The sequence below is a fragment of the Calliphora vicina genome, chromosome 2, assembly GCF_958450345.1.
Source record: "Calliphora vicina chromosome 2, idCalVici1.1, whole genome shotgun sequence".
In the NCBI taxonomy this organism is placed as follows: Eukaryota; Metazoa; Arthropoda; class Insecta; order Diptera; family Calliphoridae; genus Calliphora; species Calliphora vicina.
Window position 1 is genome coordinate 137620895 of NC_088781.1, and position 20106 is coordinate 137641000.

Sequence of the window (20106 nt, forward strand, 5' to 3'; positions counted from 1 at the left end):
CAAATACTTAGAATAATTAAAGATAATAATATGATTGCAACTATTAACAGTATAATCTTTATTACAGAATTTATTGTACAAACACACAGAAACGTTTAGAAACATCGCATCAACAGGATTAAATTACAATTTCTAGTGAATAGTTTTGTATTGAATGCACGTGTGTCAATTTGACGCTAATTTGACATTTAACACTTAATAAACAAACAACAGCAGCAGCACAGCAGCAGCAAAAACATCAACAACAAAATAAACAACACTATTAAACACTTTATCAAAACATTAAACGGCAAATGAACCCAAAAACAAACAAACAAACAAACCAACAAATAAGAGAGCTACGTATATTAGGCTGTGCCGAATCTTAATTACCCTTTACCCAATTATACTTCAAAATAAAAATTTTAAATATTTTTAGGTAAACAAAATGTATTTTTTTTTCCAAAGTGTTTTTTTTTCTTCTTTCGGAAAATTGTTTTTTCCGAATTGTTTTTTTAAAATTAAAATAAATTAAATTTAAAAAAAATTTTTTTTTAATATTTAGTGAAAAAAAAACTTTTGGTGAAAAAAAAGTCGCGTTAAAAAATATTTTTTAACCCGAATATTATAATCGAAATTAAAATTGATTAATCGAATATTAGAATCTATTAATCGAATACTGGACTGTATTAATCGATATTAGAAAGGAATAATCGAATATTATTATCTATTAACCGATAATTAGAATCGATTCATCTAATATTATAATCGATTAACCTATAATTAGAATCGATTCATCTAATATTATAATCGATTATTCGAATATTATAATCGATTAATCGAATATTATAATCGATTAATCGAATATTATAATCGATTAATCGAATATTTTAAACGATTAATCGAATATTATAATCGATTAATCGAATATTATAATCGACTAATCGAATATTTTAAACTATTAATCGAATATTATAATCGATTTATCGAATATTAAATCGAATATTATAATCGATTAATCGAATATTATAATCGACTAATCGAATATTTTAAACGATTAATCGAATATTATAATCGATTAATCGAATATTATAATCGATTAATCGAATATTTTAAACGATTAATCGAATATTATAATCGATTAATCGAATATTATAATCGATTAATCGAATATTATAATCGATTAATCGAATATTTTAAACGATTAATCGAATATTATAATCGATTAATCGAATATTATAATCGACTAATCGAATATTATAATCGACTAATCGAATATTTTAAACGATTAATCGAATATTATAATCGATTTATCGAATATTAAATCAAATATTATAATCGATTAATCGAATATTATAATCGACTAATCGAATATTTTAATCGATTAATCGAATATTATAATCGATTAATCGAATATTATAATCGATTAATCGAATATTTTAAACGATTAATCGAATATTTTAAGCGATTAATCGAATATTATAATCGATTAACCGATAATTAGAATCGATTCATCTAATATTTTAATCGAATATTATAATTGATTAATCGAATATTATAATTGATTAATCGAATATTATAATCGATTAATCGAATATTATAATCGATTAATCGAATATTATAATCGATTAATCGAATATTATAATCGATTAATCGAATATTATAATCGATTAATCGAATATTATAATCGATTAATCGAATATTATAATCGATTAATCGAATATTATAATCGATTAATCGAATATTATAATCGATTAATCGAATATTATAATCGATTAATCGAATATTATAATCGATTAATCGAATATTATAATCGATTAATCGAATATTATAATCGATTAATCGAATATTATAATCGATTAATCGAATATTATAATCGATTAATCGAATATTTTAAACGATTAATCGAATATTATAATGGATTAATCGAAAATTATAATCGATTAATCGAATATTATAATCGATTGATCGAATATTTTAATCGAATATTAGAATCGATTAATCGATATTAAAATTGATTAATCGAATATTAGAATCCATCAATCGAATACTGGAATCTATTGATTGATATTAGAATCGAATAATATTATCGATTAATCGAGAATTAGAATCGATTAATCGAATATTAGAATGGATTCATCTAATATTATAATCGATTAATAGTGAAAAAAAAATTCGGGTTAAAAAATATTTTTTTTTTCCGATTTTGACCCATTGTAGGTCCAACTTACTATGGTCTTATATAGGTCGCTGCAAGGGTCTTTGGAATATCTATCATTACATATCCATATTGTCTATATTAATGACTTAGTAATCCAGATATAGGTCAAAAATCGAGGTTGTCCTGTATAGTTTTTCCTTATATCTTAGCCATTTGTGGCCTGATTTTCTCGATTTTAAATAGCTACCGAATCGGAACTATAGCGAATATATTGATGTATGAATCAAGTTATTTGGGAGATATGGAAAGTTGATTTCGACATACAAACCGCTATATTGATATGGCTATATCGACTCCGCTATCTATAACGATCCAGAATATACTTTAATTGGTCGCAAATGAAAAATGTAGAAATTACAAACCGAATGACAAACTTATATATAAAAAAACTAGCCACTTATGGTGAAGGGTATTAAAACAAATTAATTAGCAATGAAAATTTAAAAAAATCTTTTTTTTTATTTTTGGCGTAAAGATTTTTATTTATTTAGTAAACAAATATTTGTGTTTTGCTGTGATTTAATGCATAATAATTCAATTATGTATGAATAATTGTTAAAAAAATAGTGAAAAAAAATAATGTGATTGTGTCAACTTGACCTTTACCTTGACTAAGATTTGGTGTGTTTTATTTTGTTAACAAAAAATAATTTTATATTTTTATTAAATTAATTTTTGTTTTTTGCAATTTTATGAAAAACAAGTTTGTGTTTAGGATGAAATACACAGCAAACAACGAATAATTCATCTAACTTGAAATAAAAATTCAGTTTTGATCAAATAAAATATGTACAATAGAAACCGTTAAGACAGAGAATGATCGAGAGAGAGAGGGAGAGTAAATAATACACATAGGACTCTGTAATCGAGGCAACTTAATAATATTAATTCTAATATTTACATATTGAGTTAACAAGCTAGTAAAAACAAATATTTATTTCCAAAACTAACTTAATTATAATTTGTAAATTGTCTCTATGAAGATCAATACACTTTAGCAACTGTTTGATCTTGCTATATATAGATATTGAGTATTTTGAAATTCTGTACTCAATAGTTACTCTTTTTTGAATACTCCATACTCAAAAGTAACTGTTTTATACTTTTACTGTATCTGACAAGATTCCTATATCTTGAAGTATCTTTCTGATATCTACAACTCCATTAACACTATTGGGTGTCCGGGACTACTGCCACATTAACACTTGAAGTGAATACTAAAATATTTAATATAAATTGTTATTTAATCCTCTTGTTTTGTTTTATTTATATGACTAAATATATTTTATAATAAAGATAATACTGTTAATAGTTACAATTATATTATTATCTTTAATTATTCCAAGTATTTACTGTTGAGTTCATTCAGGTGACGATTGTTTATTAATTTATTTATTTTACTTTAAGTGATATTTAAAGAATTCTAACACGTGCTAAATCTTAAGAAAAGGGGGGTAACTGATCGATATTCTCTCGAAAATTTACAAGGAAAGTTTCATTTTAAATGACTAATTTTTTACATTTTTTGTGACATAATGTGTAAATTAAAAAAAAATTGGTAAAATTTGGAAAATTTCCATTTTTCACAAAAAAATGCCATCAAGGGAAATTTTATTTTAAAGTAATTTTATTAAATTTTCTTTGCATTTGTAACAATTAGCAGTCTGAAAACGAATTTGGCAAAATTTTGAAAATTTCCCTTTTTTATAAAAAATTCACTTCAAGGGAAATTTCGTTTTAAGGGAATTTATGAACAATTTCAAAATATTTTAAATAAAATTAGAATGATCAATACGAAATTGGTAACATTTTTAAAATTTCCATATAAGGAAAAATTCCCCTTCAAGGGAAATTTTATTTTAAAGCAATTTTATTAAATTTTCTTTGCATTTGTAACAATATTTGCAGTCTGAAAACAAATTTGGCAAAATTTTGAAAATTTCCCTTTTTTATAGAAAAATTCCCTTCAAGGGAAATTTTTTTTGAAGGTAATTTATAAAAATTTTAAATAAATTTTGTATGATAAATACAAAATTGGTAACATTTTAAAAATTTCCCCTGAGAAATTTTTTTTTATAAAAAATTCCCTTCAAGGGAAATTTTAAAGCAATTTTATTAAATTTTCTTTGCATTTGTAACAATATTTGCGGTCTGAAAACGAATTTGGCAAAATTTTAAAAATTTCCCTTTTTTATAAAAAATTCCATTCAAGGGAAATTTTTTTTAAAGGGAATTTATAAAAAAAATTCAATAATTTTAAATAATATTATTATGATAAATACAAAATTGGTAACATTTTCAAAATTTCCCCTATAATGAAAAATTTCCCATCAAGGGAAATTTTTTTTAAAGGGAATTTATAAAAAAAATTCAATAATTTTAAATAATATTATTATGATAAATACAAAATTGGTAACATTTTCAAAATTTCCCCTATAATGAAAAATTTCCCTTCAAGGGAAAATTTTAATTAAGGGTCTTTTAAAAAAATTTCTAAATTTTTATAACAATTGTTGTATGTGAAAAATAAATTTATTAAATTTTTCAAAATTTCCCATATAAACAAAAATTTCCCTTTTAAGAAAATTTTATTTTAAAGAAATTTTTTTAAAAATTTTCAAATTATAAAAACACTGTCTAAATGCTGAAAACAAATTTGGTAAAATTTTTTTAAATTTCCCCTATAAACAAAAATTTCCCTTTTATGGAAATTTTAATTTAAGGGACTTTTTTAAAATTTCTTAATTTTTATAACAATTGTTGTATGTGAAAAATAAATTTATTAAATTTTTCAAAATTTCCCATATAAACAAAAATTTTCCTTTTAAGGAAATGTTATTTTAAAGAGGTTTTTCAAAAATAAATTATAAAAACATTTTCTTTATGCTGAAAAAAATTTGGTACAATTTTTTTTTAAATTTCACTTTTAACGTAATTTTAATTTGAAGGAATTTTTAAAAATTTTGTACTAATACCTTTATGCTATAAAAAATTTGTTAAGATTTTCAAAATTTCCTATATGCAGAAAAATTTCCCTTTTAAGGAAATTTTATTTTAAAGAAATTCAAAAAAAAAAATATCAATTATAAAAGCAGTGTCTGTCTCACTATTGAAAACAAATTTTGTAATTTTTTTTTTTAAATTTTCCCTTTAAACAAAAATGTCCCTTCTAAGGAAATTTTAATTGAAAGGAATTTTCCAAATTTTTATGCTGAAAACATATTTGTTAAGTACTTCAAAATGTCCCTTATAAAGCAATTTTATTTTAATAAAAAGGTTTTTCAAAACTTTTGTAATAACTTTATTTCACAAAATCTGTCTTCATAAATAAATTTCCCTTTAAGAGAATTTTTCATAATTTTAAAAGCTGTTAAAAGTTTTAATTTTTTGTTGGGGAATTGTGAAATTTATTTTAACAATTTCAATATTTTTATTGTTCTATAAATTTATATACACGTGTTGACCTACTACTACAATTCAATACAAGAATTTCCGCTCAAACAGCTGTTTTTCACTACTAGTTTTTTTAAATAAATTGTATTTATTGTACATTTTTGTTGTTGTTGTTTTTGTGGTTTTTGAACAAATATTTATTAACAATTAAAACATAAATGTGCATAATATTTATATTATTGTCAAGTTTACACAATTCTCATTTCGTTTGTTATTGTTGTTTTAGTTTGTAGACGTTTTTGCATTGTTGCCAAGTTGATGTCATAAATTTTATTTAAACCAGAAAAAAAAAATGTGAAAAAAAACTATTACCAGAAATATTTTTGCATGCACACATTTATTTTGTATTTTTTTTTTTCTTTACTTTTTGTTTAACATGACGTTGTGCTGAGTTTTTATTTCTATTTCTATTTATTTTATTAAATTTTGTTTTGTTTTTTCTAATTCGTAGTTTGATCATGATGACGTTTTGCTTGGTAATAGAGAGAGAGTTATACATCACTAACTGTTTAAACGATTTTGAAATAAAATTTAATAAAACTATAAAGAAGTATTGTATTATTTTAATAAGAAGTACTACATGTCATGTCTCTATTCCGCCCCTGTTAGGAAACAAGTTTGTTTGTTTTTTTGGTAATAAAATCCAAAACAACTGCTTTAAATCCATTAGACAGCTCCACCTACCTATAGCTATAACAAGTCAAACTGCAAAACCACCATGCCACAATTTCCATGTTGCACATTTAAAGCTTGTTGCTTGTTATTTGCTTTCTTTCCTCTTTTAAACTTGAAGAAGTACCAACAAGCATGACAATTTTCATTCTGTCTTTCTGTTTATTTGTTTGTCATTATTGTCTACTTAAATCCATAAGAAATAAAGAAAAAAAATCTTTAAACTTAAGCAGCTAAAAGTTTTGTATTTCTTAACTTTTCTATATCCAAGAGAATGAAAATGACTTGTCCATATATCCCAGTGTTAGAAATTTTCACTTATTTTTAATTAACCCTTTTAAGGAAATTTCATTTTAAAAGAATTTTAAACAATTTTCCAAATTTTTTTAACAAGCATTAAATGCTGAAAAAAAAATTTTGTAAAATTTCCCTTATAAACAAAAATTTCCTTTTAAAAAAATTTTATTTTAAAGGAATTTTAAAAAATTTTACAAATTTTTATAATAACAAGTAAATGATGAAAACAAATTTGTTAAAATTTTCAAAATTTCCCTATAAACAAAAATTTCCCTTTTAAGGACATTTTATTTTAAAGGAATTTTAAAAAATTTTTCCAAATTTTTATAACAACAATTAAATGCTGAATACAAATTTTAGAAAATTTTCAAAATTTCCCATATAAACAAAAATTTCCCTTTTAGGGAAATTTTATTTTAAAGGAATTTTAAACAATTTACCAAATTTTTATAAAAACAATTAAAATCTGAAAACAAATTTGTTAAAATTTTCAAAATTTCCCCTATAAACAAAAATTTCCCTTTTAAGGAAATTTTATTTTAAAGGAATTTTAAAAAAATTTCCAAATTTTTATAACAACCATTAAATGCTGAAAACAAATTTGGTACAATTTCCAAAATTTCCCATATAAACAAAAATTTCCCTTTTAAGGAAATTTTATTTTGAAGGAATTTTAAAAAATTTTCCAAATTTTTATAACAAAAATTAAATAATGAAAATAAATTTAATAAAATTTTCCAAATTTCCCTATAAACAAAAATTTCCCTTTTAAGGAAATTTTATTTTAAAGGAATTTTAAAAAATTTTCCAAATGTTCATAACAACAAGTAAATGCTGGAAACTAATTTTTTAAAATTTTCAAAATTTCCCCTATAAACAAAAATTTCCCTTTTGAGGAAATTTTATTTTGAAGGAATTTTAAAAAATTTTCCAATTTTTTATAACAAAAAGTAAATCTGAAAACTAATTTGATAAAATTTTCAAAATTTCCCCTATAAAAAAAAATTTCCCTTTTAAGGAAATTTTATTTTAAAGGAATTTTAAAAAAAATTTCCAAATTTTTATAACAACAATTAAATGCTGAATAGAAATTTTAGAACATTTTCAAAATTTCCCCTATAATCAAAAATTTCCCTTTTAGGGAAATTTTATTTAAAAGGAATTTTAAAAAATTTTCCAAAGTTTTATAACAATAATTAAATGCTGAAAACAAAATTGTTAAAATTTTCCAAATCTCCCCCTCAAATAAAAATTACCCTTTTAAGGAAATTTTATTTTAAAGAAATTTTAAAAAAATTTCAAAATTTTCGTAACAACAATTAAATGCTGATAACAAATTTGTTAAAATTTTCAAAATTTCCCCTATAAACAAAAATTTTCCTTTTTTTTATACCCTTCAGCTTCGTGAGAAGGGTATATATAAGTTTGTCATTCCGTTTGTAATTTCTACATTTTTCATTTCCGACCCTATAAAGTATATATATTCTGGATCCTTATAGATAGCGGAGTCGATTAAGCCATGTCCGTCTGTCTGTCTGTCTGTCCGTCTGTCTGTCTGTCTGTCTGTCTGTCTGTCTGTTGAAATCAGTTTTCTGAAGACCCCAGATATCTTCGGGATCCAAATCTTCAATAATTCTGTCAGACATGCTTTCGAGAATTTTGCTATTTAAAATCAGCAAAATCGGTCCACAAATGGCTGAGATATGAGGAAAAAACCAAGACAACCTCAATTTTTGACCAATTTTTGACCTATATCTGGATTACTAAGACATTAATATAGACAATATGGATATCTAATGATAGATATTTCAAAGACATTTGCAACGACGTATATAAGACCATATTAAGTTGGACCTATAATGGGTCAAAATCGGGAAAAAAAATTTAACCCGAATTTTTTTTTTTTTAAAAAAAAATTTAAAAAACCAAAAAAAAATTTTTAAAATTTAAAAAAAAAAATTAAATTTAAAAAAAAAAAATTTTAAATAAATTTTTTTCCAAAAAATGAAAAAAAACAACTAAAAAAAATTTAAATTTTGTTTACCTAAAAATATTTAAAATTTTGAAGTATAATTTGGTGAAGGGTATATAAGATTCGGCACAGCCGAATATAGCACTCTTACTTGTTTTTTCTTCAAATTTTTAAAGTCTGAAAAAAATTCCCTTGTAAGGAAATTTTATTTTTAATAATCTTCAGAAAATAACTAAACCCCTTATTTTCAGGCTCTGCTTGCTACCTATAGACAGACATAAAGACAGGAGTTTATTAAAGAAATAATGACAAAACAAGACAAGACTTACAACTACAAAACTCCTCAAGGAATGAATATAACCCTGTGGACATGCAACACAAGACAACAATACAATGACCTTGACAAGTCAAGTGTTAAAGGGGATCGCATTTATTTAAAAGCCACCAACAACACATCGCCCAGCAACTTTTGTAAGAAACTGCTGTACATAAGACTAAAAAATATGTTGCTTGCAGCAATATGCCACAGTGCATCTGAAGTGTATTCACATTCTAAACACCTTTAAGAAGTTAAAGTTTGTTTTTTCAACAACAATTTACTGCTTTAGCAGAAAACCTTGACGCAAAAGGGCCCCTCCCATCTTTTTGGCTTTAGATTGTTGGTTTTATGGTTGCGAGTCTGTGTGTGTGTTGCATGTGGCAAGTTTATTTTAGTTTAGTTTTAATATAAAAAAATTCTTAATTTTTATGTTTTTTATTTCTGCATTACACTCTTATCAAGTTTACCCGTGAACTTTATTTTTATTTTTTTTTTTCTAACAAAAATTTTCTATGTTCATGGTTAAGAAAAAGTAGTTGCAAATAGCAAAGTTTTTCCTTTTCTTAAATATTTCATTTAATGTTTTAATAATAATGATTGTGAGTATTCAAACAACGATTGTGCTTAGTTAAGAGCTTTTCTTTTAAAGAAATGTTTAATTAAAATGTTTAAAACAGTGTTTACACTTGCTGACATTTTAGAGAAGACGAAAAATTAAAACATTTTACAATAGCTAAGGAGAGCTACTATAGTCAAGACAACTATAGTCAAACCAATATAATTGATACTACTATAGTCGAGACTGCTATAGTCGAGACTACTATAGTCGATACTACTATAGTTGAAACAACTATAAATGAAACTACTATAATCGATACTGCTATAGTCGAGACTGCTATAGTCGAGACTGCTATAGTCGATACTGTTAGTCGAGACTGCTATAGTCGAGACTGCTATAGTCGAGACTACTATAGTTTAGACTGCTATAGTCAAAACAATATAATCGAGACTACTAAAGTCCAGACTACTATAGTCGATACAACTATAGTTGAGACTACTATAGTTAAGAAAACTATAGACGAGACTACTATAGTCGAGACTGCTATAGTCGAGACTGCTATAGTCGAGACTGCTATAGTCGAGACTGCTATAGTCGAGACTGCTATAGTCGATATTGCTAGTCGAGACTGCTATAGTCGATATTGCTAGTCGAGACTGCTATAGTCGAAACTGCTATAGTCGAAACTGCTATAGTCAAAACTGCTATAGTCGAGACTGCTATAGTCGAGACTACTATAGGTAAGGCTACTATAGTCGAAACTGCTATAGTGGAGACTGCTAAGTCGATACTGCTACAGTCGAGACTGCTATGGTCGAGACTGTTATAGTCGAGACTGCTATTGTCGAGACTACTATAGGTAAGACTACTATAGTCGAAACTGCTATAGTCGAGACTGCTATAGTCGATACTGCTACAGTCGAGACTGCAATAGTGGAGACTACTACAGTCGAGACTGCTATAGCCACTACTGGTATAGTCGAGACTGTTATAGTCGAGACTACTAAAGGTAAGACTACTTTAGTCGAAACTGCTATAGTCGAGACTGCTATACTCGATACTGCTACAGTCGAGACTGCTATAGTCGAGACTACTACTGTCGAGACAGCTATAGCCAATACTGGTATAGTCGACACTGCTATAGTCGAGACTGTTATAGTCGAGACTGTTATAGTCGAGTCTACTATAGTCGAGACTATAGTCCAGATTATAGTCCAGTCTATAGTCCAGTCTATAATCCAGTCCATAGACAAATTTTGTATTTTCCCAAAAATCTTACTTTTCATTTGTCAGTGTAAACACTTCTGCAGTCTGAACTGCGCTACTTAAAAATGAAAGTGTTTGCTTTTTCCCTTCAACTGGATTTTTGGTTTTCTGTTTAATTTTTCGTTTCTTATTCCATGTTCATGATTTTTTCACCCATTGAAGTGTGGGAGAGAAGTTATGATGATGAAAAATTTCATACAAATTCAAACAACTCAAACAAAAAAATAAAAATAAAACTTGCAATTGCATGCGAAAAAATCTTAAAAAGTGCATGAGAAAAACTGTATTAATTATTCGTGTGGTATACGAAAATGCGAGAAAAAAAAATAACAACAAATAAATTAAAACTGAAAATATTTTATTATTATTGAGTTATGGTTACCCAAGTGTAATAATGAACATCCATCAAAAACACAAACAAAAAAAAATAAGACAGCTGAAAGAATTATCATTATATAATTGATGAAAGAAAAAAAAAATAATTGAAATTACAAAAGAATTGACATCATTGTTAAAAATGAAATGAGAAGGCAGACTAAGAATCAATTAATTATAATGTAGAACGAATTCTGTTTAAACTATTGGTATTAACTGTTTAAAAGTAAGATTTCGGCCACTGGTGGCTATGAGAGCCGACACAGTTACTGCATTTTCAAATTTCTTTCCAAAACTATGTAAAAATCTTATAATTTTATATTTATTAGATTTTCTCCAACCCTTTCATTCTTCAAAAAAGTACCCCTCTATTTTAAATATTTAAACTTGAACCATTTAAAATTTAAATAACAAACACATGTCCAAATTCTTAAGCGCAACAAAATTCCCATAATCTTGATTTGATATGTTCACATGTCAGCCATATGGATTTTGTAACCAAACAAACAACCAACTCATTCATGTAAAAACAAAAGAATTAACAAAATTCTGGGATATTTTGCAATTTAATACACCCCATAAGTTGACTTTATTAGTGAACCAACGAAATATGTATTTGAAAACTGATACTTCTTTAGAATATTTCGAGTCTTTTTTTCCAATAAATAAAATTTAATGGTTTAAAACAAAAGCAGAGGGAACTTGTGGCGGAGTTTCAATGAAATGTGAAAAACATATGTTGCTATATTAAACCATATTAAATTGGATTAATGGAGCATATTAATAAAGAAAAATTCAAAATAAAAAAAAAAAAAAAATAATTAAATATGTTTAACATACAAAAAATAATGACAATAATAAAAGTGATGATGTTGAGTGATAGTTATTTAGGTCTATGATACATAACAAATTGAAGTTATGAGAAAAGTTCTTTCCAAGTTATACTCAAGAACTACTATCGTCCGAGACTACTGTAGTCCAATCTATAGTCTAGTCAATAGTCCAAACTATATTCCAGTGTATATTCCTGTCTGAGACTAGGCTATAGTCCAGTCTAGATAGTAGTCTCGACTGTAGTAGTGGAGACTACTATAGTAGCGACTACTATAATCAAGTCGAGCTTACTATTTAGACTGATATAGTCGAACTACTATCTAGACTACGATAGTCGAGACAACTACAGTTCAGACTACTATATTCAAGGCTACAATAGTCTAAACTACTATAGACAAGACTACTATATTCAAGACTAATACAGTCAAGACTACTATAGTCAAGACTACTACAGTCAAGACTACTACAGTCAAGACTACTACAGTCAAGACTACTACAGTCAAGACTACTATAGTCAAGACTACTACAGTCTAGACTACTATAGTCAAGACTACTATAGTCAAGACTACTATAGTCAAGACTACTATATTCAAGACTACTATAGTCAAGACTACTACAGTCTAGACTACTATAGTCAAGACTACTATAGTAAAGACTACTATAGTCAAGACTACTATATTCAAGACTACTACAGTCAAGACTACTATAGTCAAGACTACTATAATCAAGCCTACTATAGTCAAGCCTACTATAGTCAAGCCTACTATAGTCAAGACTACTACAATCAAGACTACTACAGTAAGACTATAGCCTACTATAGTCAAGACTACTATAGTCAAGACTACTATAGTCAACACTACTATAGTCAAGACTACTATAGTCAAGACTACTATAGTCAAGACTACTATAGTCAAGCCTACTATAGTCAAGCCTACTATAGTCAAGCCTACTATAGTCAAGACTACTACAATCAAGACTACTACAGTAAGACTATAGCCTACTATAGTCAACACTACTATAGTCAAGACTACTATAGTCAAGACTACTATAGTCAAGACTACTATAGTCAAGACTACTATAGTCAAGACAACTATAATCAAGACTACTATAGTCAAGACAACTATAATCAAGACTACTATAGTCAAGACAACTATAATCAAGACTACTATAGTCAAGACTACTATAGTCAAGACTACTATAGTCAAGACTACTATAGTCAAGACTACTATAGTCAAGACTACTATAGACTACTATAGTCAAGACTACTATAGTCAAGACTACTATAGTCAAGACTACTATAGTCAAGACTACTATAGTCAAGACTACTATAGTCAAGACTACTATAGTCAAGACTACTATAGTCAAGACTACTATAGTCAAGACTACTATAGTCAAGACTACTATAGTCAAGACTACTATAGTCAAGACTACTATAGTCAAGACTACTATAGTCAAGACTACTATAGTCAAGACTACTATAGTCAAGACTACTATAGTCAAGACTACTATAGTCAAGACTACTATAGTCGAGACTACTATAGTCAAGACTACTATAGTCAAGACTACTATAGTCGAGACTACTATAGTCAAGACTACTATAGTCAAGACTACTATAGTCGAGACTACTATAGTCAAGACTACTATAGTCAAGACTACTATAGTCGAGACTACTATAGTCATGACTACTATAGACTACTATAGTCAAGACTACTATAGTCAAGGCTACTATAGTCAAGACTACTATAGTCAAGACTACTATAATCGAGACTAGACTACTATCTCGACTGCTATAGTCAGGACTACTATAATCGAGACTCCTATAGTCAAGACTACTATAGTCAAGACTCCTACAGTCAAGACTACTATAGTCAAGACTACTATAGTCAAGACTGCTATAGTCAGTACTACTATAACCGAGACTAGACTACTATCTCGACTGCTATAGTCAGGACTACTATAATCGAGACTCCTATAGTCAAGACTACTATAGTCAAGACTACTATAGTCAAGACTACTATAGTCAAGACTACTATAGTCAAGACTACTATAGTCAAGACTACTATAGTCAAGACTACTATATTAGAGACCACAATATCCGAGACCACAATAGTCGGGACTACTATAGTCGGGACTACTATAGTCGGGACTACTATAGTCGGGACTACTATAGTCGGGACTACTATAGTCGGGACTACTATAGTCGGGACTACTATAGTCGGGACTACTATAGTCGGGACTACTATAGTCGGGACTACTATAGTCGGGACTACTATAGTCGATACTACTATAGTCGAGACTACTATAGTCAGGACTTCTATAGTCGAGAATACTATAGTCGTGATTACTATAGCCTAGAATACTATAGTCGTGACTATAGTCTCTTGACTAGGCTATAGACCAGTCTATGGACTAGCCTATACTCCAGTCTCTGGGCTATGTTATAGTATAAAACAGATCAGGCCTTGTTGCAAAGATGGAAACTTATAAATGGATTCGAATGAAACGTAAGACATAAGAAATATCTTTTCATTTCAATTAACTTTCTTTTTTTATGAGAAAGTAATTAATATTTAATATAAAATACGGCCATAATTACATTTTCCTAGTTTTACACAGCAATACATTGAATAGAACTCCTTGAAATATAAAAAATATAATGATTTCTCTAAACCTACTAATTACATTACAAACCTCCTAAAAGTAGACTTCTTTTTTTACAATTTATCATTAAACCCAAGATACACACATAATTTGTCTTGCACAAAAGCATACCTATTCAATTACATATTTGTCTGTGTCTCAAAAAAACCTATAAAATATTAATTAATATCAGCTAAATATATTTTCCAACACTTCATTAAGTTTGTGTTACCTAACATACTTTATTCAATTCCCATTAATATTACACACAAAAAATGATGTCAACATTATTGTGTCTATGTTTTATTTAGAGATAAAAATAATTTATTTTTGTGTAAATATGTACTAAAACATATTGAAATAAGTGTACAAAAAAAAACAAAAAAACTTACCATTATTTATGTTATTAAATTTATTTTGCTGCCATCAGCCTAAAAATAGACAACAGAAAATTACAGATATAAGAAAATGTCATTTATTATTCTTTGCTGAAAAAAAGTTATATGTTTGCTCATTGAGTGTGAGCCTCTGTGTGACATGTAATTAGTTGGTATTAAATAAGAAATGTTAAGAAAAATATGTGTATAAATGTTAACATATTTTAGCTGTATAAAGTGTCAATGACTTTTAAATGTATACACACCAAAAAAATAGCAAAAAAGGCATATTATATATAGTATAGTGAATATAAAAAGAAAATTTTGTGTTTAAATAATAAATGATAAACTGTAAACATGAGCCTAAAAGTAGGCTATGTTTTGTAAGAGTCTTTTGTTAGTAAAAGAAATGTTTGTAAAAATAGTTGGTAAATAGAGATGATTTTTAAAGGATATTTACATTTTAAAAGTAGTTAAAAGAAATTTGCTGGCATTTAAGTTTATTTAAAACAAAAAAAATGCAATAAACATTTTTACATTTTTTTTCAGGTCGTAACTTACATCAGTTTGAGAAATTTCTGTATAAAACTAACAAAATTTATCAAAAATCATTTATTTTATGCAAATTATGCTATACTTTTCTTAAATATTTAAAATCTGCCTACTTTCAGGCTTACGTTTATAACAAAGTTTTTCTGCCTACTTTAAGTAAAATTTTTAAGTAGATTTATTTAACTACATTGAACACAACACAGTTTCAAGGTCTATTTGCATAAATTTCAACGAACTTGCTTAAAAAAAAGTCATTTACCCTAAAAAATATAAGTATACAAAACAAATTGCAAAATTTTCAACGAAAAATTATCATATCTTATTGTAAATATCTATCACATGTCAAAAATTAAAACAGCAGAACTTGTCATCAAGTGAAACACATAAATGTATGTCAGTGTCAAATACAGCCTCAACCGCGAAAATGAAAAATATGACAGTTAAACAAAAATTAATAATATGAAATGAAATATTTAAAATAACATCAAAAATAAGAAAAATTAATGAAATGAATTTAATTTTAATTTTGTAGATTTCTTGTCCTTAAAATATTTACCTATTTCCTTCTCTAAATTTTACATTGTAATGATTTTTATTAGATTCCTGTAGTAACCCTCGTATTTAATATTCTGTTCTAGTATACAAGTTTATTTTAAAATCTGCTGTTTAATGTTAGTATTTGAATATATTTTGGCCCCTAGCCAGGTGACATAGAGACTCATATTTAAAAACCCTTGAATCTGCAAAAAAAAACAAAAATCCGGCAAAAGTAAGTGAACATTAAAATTCTAAAAACAAACCATAAAAACAATTTTTTGTGTTTATAAATCAATATTAATACACCACTTTTAACAGCCGCCACCACTAGAGATTATCATTATTTTTTTGCCAAACAGTATTTAAATTTATTTTTTTTAATAATAAAAACCAAAAAACTAAACAGAAATAACTATAATTCATTAGAATTTATATTCCTAAATAAACCTTACGATGACGTTAGCAAAGAAATAAAATAAAACAAAAATGTCGCGTACTCATCGTATGATAAAAACAACAACAATTATTCTTCTTCGTTATGATGTTTTTGTTATTGTTGTTGCCTTAATGTGTGGTGATTTTTATTTGTCATGCATAACTCTTTCCCACCATCACTAACTAACAGCACCCCACACACCCCAAACAACAACAACATAACAAAACAAATCACGTCATCATCAAGTCTCATCATTTATTTTTGTTGTTGTTGTTGTTATTATTGTAAAAACGTCATTATCACTATCATTCTAGTTGTTGCCAGAGTTGTTTTTCTTGCATATAAGTAAAATTAAAAATAAAAACAAATCGAAAATGATTGTGATGATGATTGTAAGGTGTAATTAAAAAAATATACTTTTTGGTGGTTAATAATCGAATATAAAATACATATCTATTAATTGTTTTATTTTAGTGATTAAACGTGATACCACTATAAACAATAATTCTTTGCGAATTTCCAATGTTTTATTATGGTTATAAACTAAATAAGTTAATATTAAAATTATATTAATTTGATTTTAGCTAATAGATTAGAAATTTATTACGCACATTAAATTATAAATAAAAAAAATAATATTAATAAAATAATAATCCATTAAAAAAAACTTTAAACGAAATATTTTACTTAAATCCATTAAATTTTTTTTTTTATAAATTATTCAATTTAATAAAAAAGCAAAACAACAAATTTAAAGAAATTTCTAAACAATATTTTGTAAAGGAAAGCACCTTAGAATACATATAATTATATCAGATAATTGTTTTATTAGTGTTTTTTAATCAGGCCCTAATTTTAACATTACAACCAAGGTAGGTTTCTCGGGTTAAATCGTTATAAAGAAAATAAAGGATGTTTCATCACATTTTTAAGCATAATTCGAGAACAATTTGTCTTATTTGGATAAACTTTTTTTTAAAATCCAATTTTTATCCAAGTAGCTCAAATTGTTCTCGAGTTATGCTTAAAAATATGATGAAATCTTCTAAATTATTTTGAAAATGTGTGCGAAAATTAGTCTGATATTATTCAGAAAATGTCTACTATAGCTTGATCCAATTTCTTCTGATGTATATCCTTATATACTGCATACAATTTCTGAAAAGTTTACAGTTTACTTCTTATTTAGAGCCCATACTAGAGTTTCGTGTTCAGTATAAACCAACACCTTAACCTTAAAACCAACACCTTAACCTTAAAATAGAAACCGGTTTTTGGTTTTTCTTTTAGAACTAATTTAAGTAAGAGCGATATATTCGGCTGTGCTAAAGTTTATATATCCTTCACCAAATTATACTTTAAAATAAAAATTTTAAATATTTTTAGGTAAATAAAATATTTTTTTTTTTAAATTTAAAAAAAAATTCTTTTTCGAAATTTTTTTGTTTTTAAATTTATTAGTGACAAAAATTTATGACAAAAAAATTTTTTGGTGAAAAAAAATTCAGGTTAAAAAATATTTTTTCCCGATTTTGACCGATAGTAGGTCAAACTTACTATAGTCTTATATGCATCGTTAGATATCCATATTGTCCATATTAATGATTTATTAATACAGATATACATTAAAAATTGGCCAAAAATCCAAATTGTCCCGGATTTTTCTTTATATCTCAGCCATTTGTGGGCCGATATCAATCATGTTTGTAAGTTATTTGGGGCCAACGAAAGTTGATTTCAACACTATATCGACTCCGCTATCTATAACGATCCAGAATATATATACTTTGTGGGGTCGCAAATGAAAAATGTAGAAATTACAAACGGAATGACAAACTTGCCACTCATGGTGAAGGGTATAAAAATAAATTTTGGAACTGAAAAACAATTATAAGATAATTTCAATAAAGCAAAACCATTTGGATAGAAAAATCTGATCAAATTATTCTAATTTATTGTGAATATTACGATTTTCTAAAGAATCATCGAATTCTCTAAAATAAAACAGTCATTGGATAAATTTCTTTCTAATAATATTTGTATTTACCATTTGTATGACAGGCAAGGACCTTCCAATTCATTTATGAGTTTTTAATTTTTTCGTTTTTTTTTTAACTCTACCCAATATATGTATTTTTATAGGTTAATATTGGAAGATCTTTGGTAAACATTATGTTCTTTTCCAAAATTTTACCTGGCTTTAGTTTAAATTCTTAAAGTTTTCATCCATTGGATTGAGGAGTTTTAAAAAAATATTTATTAATTTTCCTTTAATTTGTCGGTTATACGATTACAGCAATTTACTCGATTCATTATTTTAGAAACATTTTTGGCAAATTATAATTTGATTTGATAATAATTTTAACAAACATTTTTCCATCAATTTTTAAATTTTCATTAAATTACTTAAAAATAATTTGAAAAAATCTTTAATGTAAAGTCAAAATTTAACAATAAATTGTTTTACGTTTAATGCTCACTTTTTTGACATTATTTTATTTAAAAATTACATGAACTTTTTTTAACAATCCTTCTAATTAACTGTTTTCTTTTAGTAATAGAAATTCCTTCCATTTGTTTCTTGTGTTTCTCCTTTAACTCCCTTATTTTACAACTCTGTGCTTTATTTACATTAATTGTTTGTTTGCGAAAGCAAACAACTCTGTGTTTGCGTGTGTGTTTTGTTTACATACACTTTACTACGCCATTTTATTAAAGCCTTTTTCAGTTTTATTACACTAATTAAATAATTTCTTGCTTAAAAAGCCTAGCAAACTACTGGCAAATACAGAAAACAAACGAAAAGTTTTTATTTATATTTTAACAAATGATTTTGGCGTTTGTTATATTTTTATTATAATATTTCATGATAACATTATATTTGATTGTTTTTTTCTAGTTCATCTGAACATTTTAACACTGGGAATAAATAAAAACTTTATCATAATAGAATTTGTTGACATTTGTATACAAAATAGCAACAATAAAGAGGAAAATATGAAAAAAATCTAACTATTAGGGAGAAAAGAATGCCTCTTGATGATATTTTATGTATTTTTTTAGTTATTTAGTTTTTGTTGTTGTTGAGCTGTCATTTCAATTGTCTGCCTGCCAGTCTATGTGAGGGAATGTTTACGCGTTAAGTATACGTATGGATGTATGTTAGTACGATTGTGTGTTGTGTTTGTAAATGTCAAATGATAAGATGCCATCTTTTTTTCTTTTTCTTCTTTTGCTTTTCTCTTAATGTATTTTGTTAGAGAAAAACTAATAAATATTAAGAACAAAATTGAAGAAAACTAAATAAAATATTAATAAAATATTTTAGAATAGGGAAGATATAAAATTCTTGTAATGTGTTAAAATTTGTACATAAATTATTCTTTTTTTTAAACATAAACCCAGTTTTCCTTTAAGAATTATTAAAGGGGTTAGAAAATCATTTAGGGGGGATATAAAATAAAATTCACATATTTATTAGATACTCAACTGGTTTCAATTATCAAGAGTTTATTCATGAGCTCAAAAACAAAATTTTCAAATATTTTCTAGTAAATTTATATCGAATTGCAATTCGAATTGGAATCTTGAAGTAGAGCTTGAATAATAATATACTT

At 26.2% G+C, this 20106-nt stretch overlaps 1 protein-coding gene across 4 annotated transcripts in view; it reads right to left on the reverse strand.

The window, feature by feature from the left end:
* Positions 1-20106, reverse strand: part of LOC135952273 (bromodomain-containing protein DDB_G0280777) — a 148623-nt gene that overhangs the window by 47856 nt on the left and 80661 nt on the right. For all 4 annotated transcript variants that reach the window (XM_065502137.1, XM_065502139.1, XM_065502138.1 and 1 more), the window contains exon 3: positions 14980-15018. The gene's annotated coding sequence lies outside the window, so the exon portion shown is untranslated. The remainder of the gene's footprint in view (positions 1-14979; positions 15019-20106) is intronic.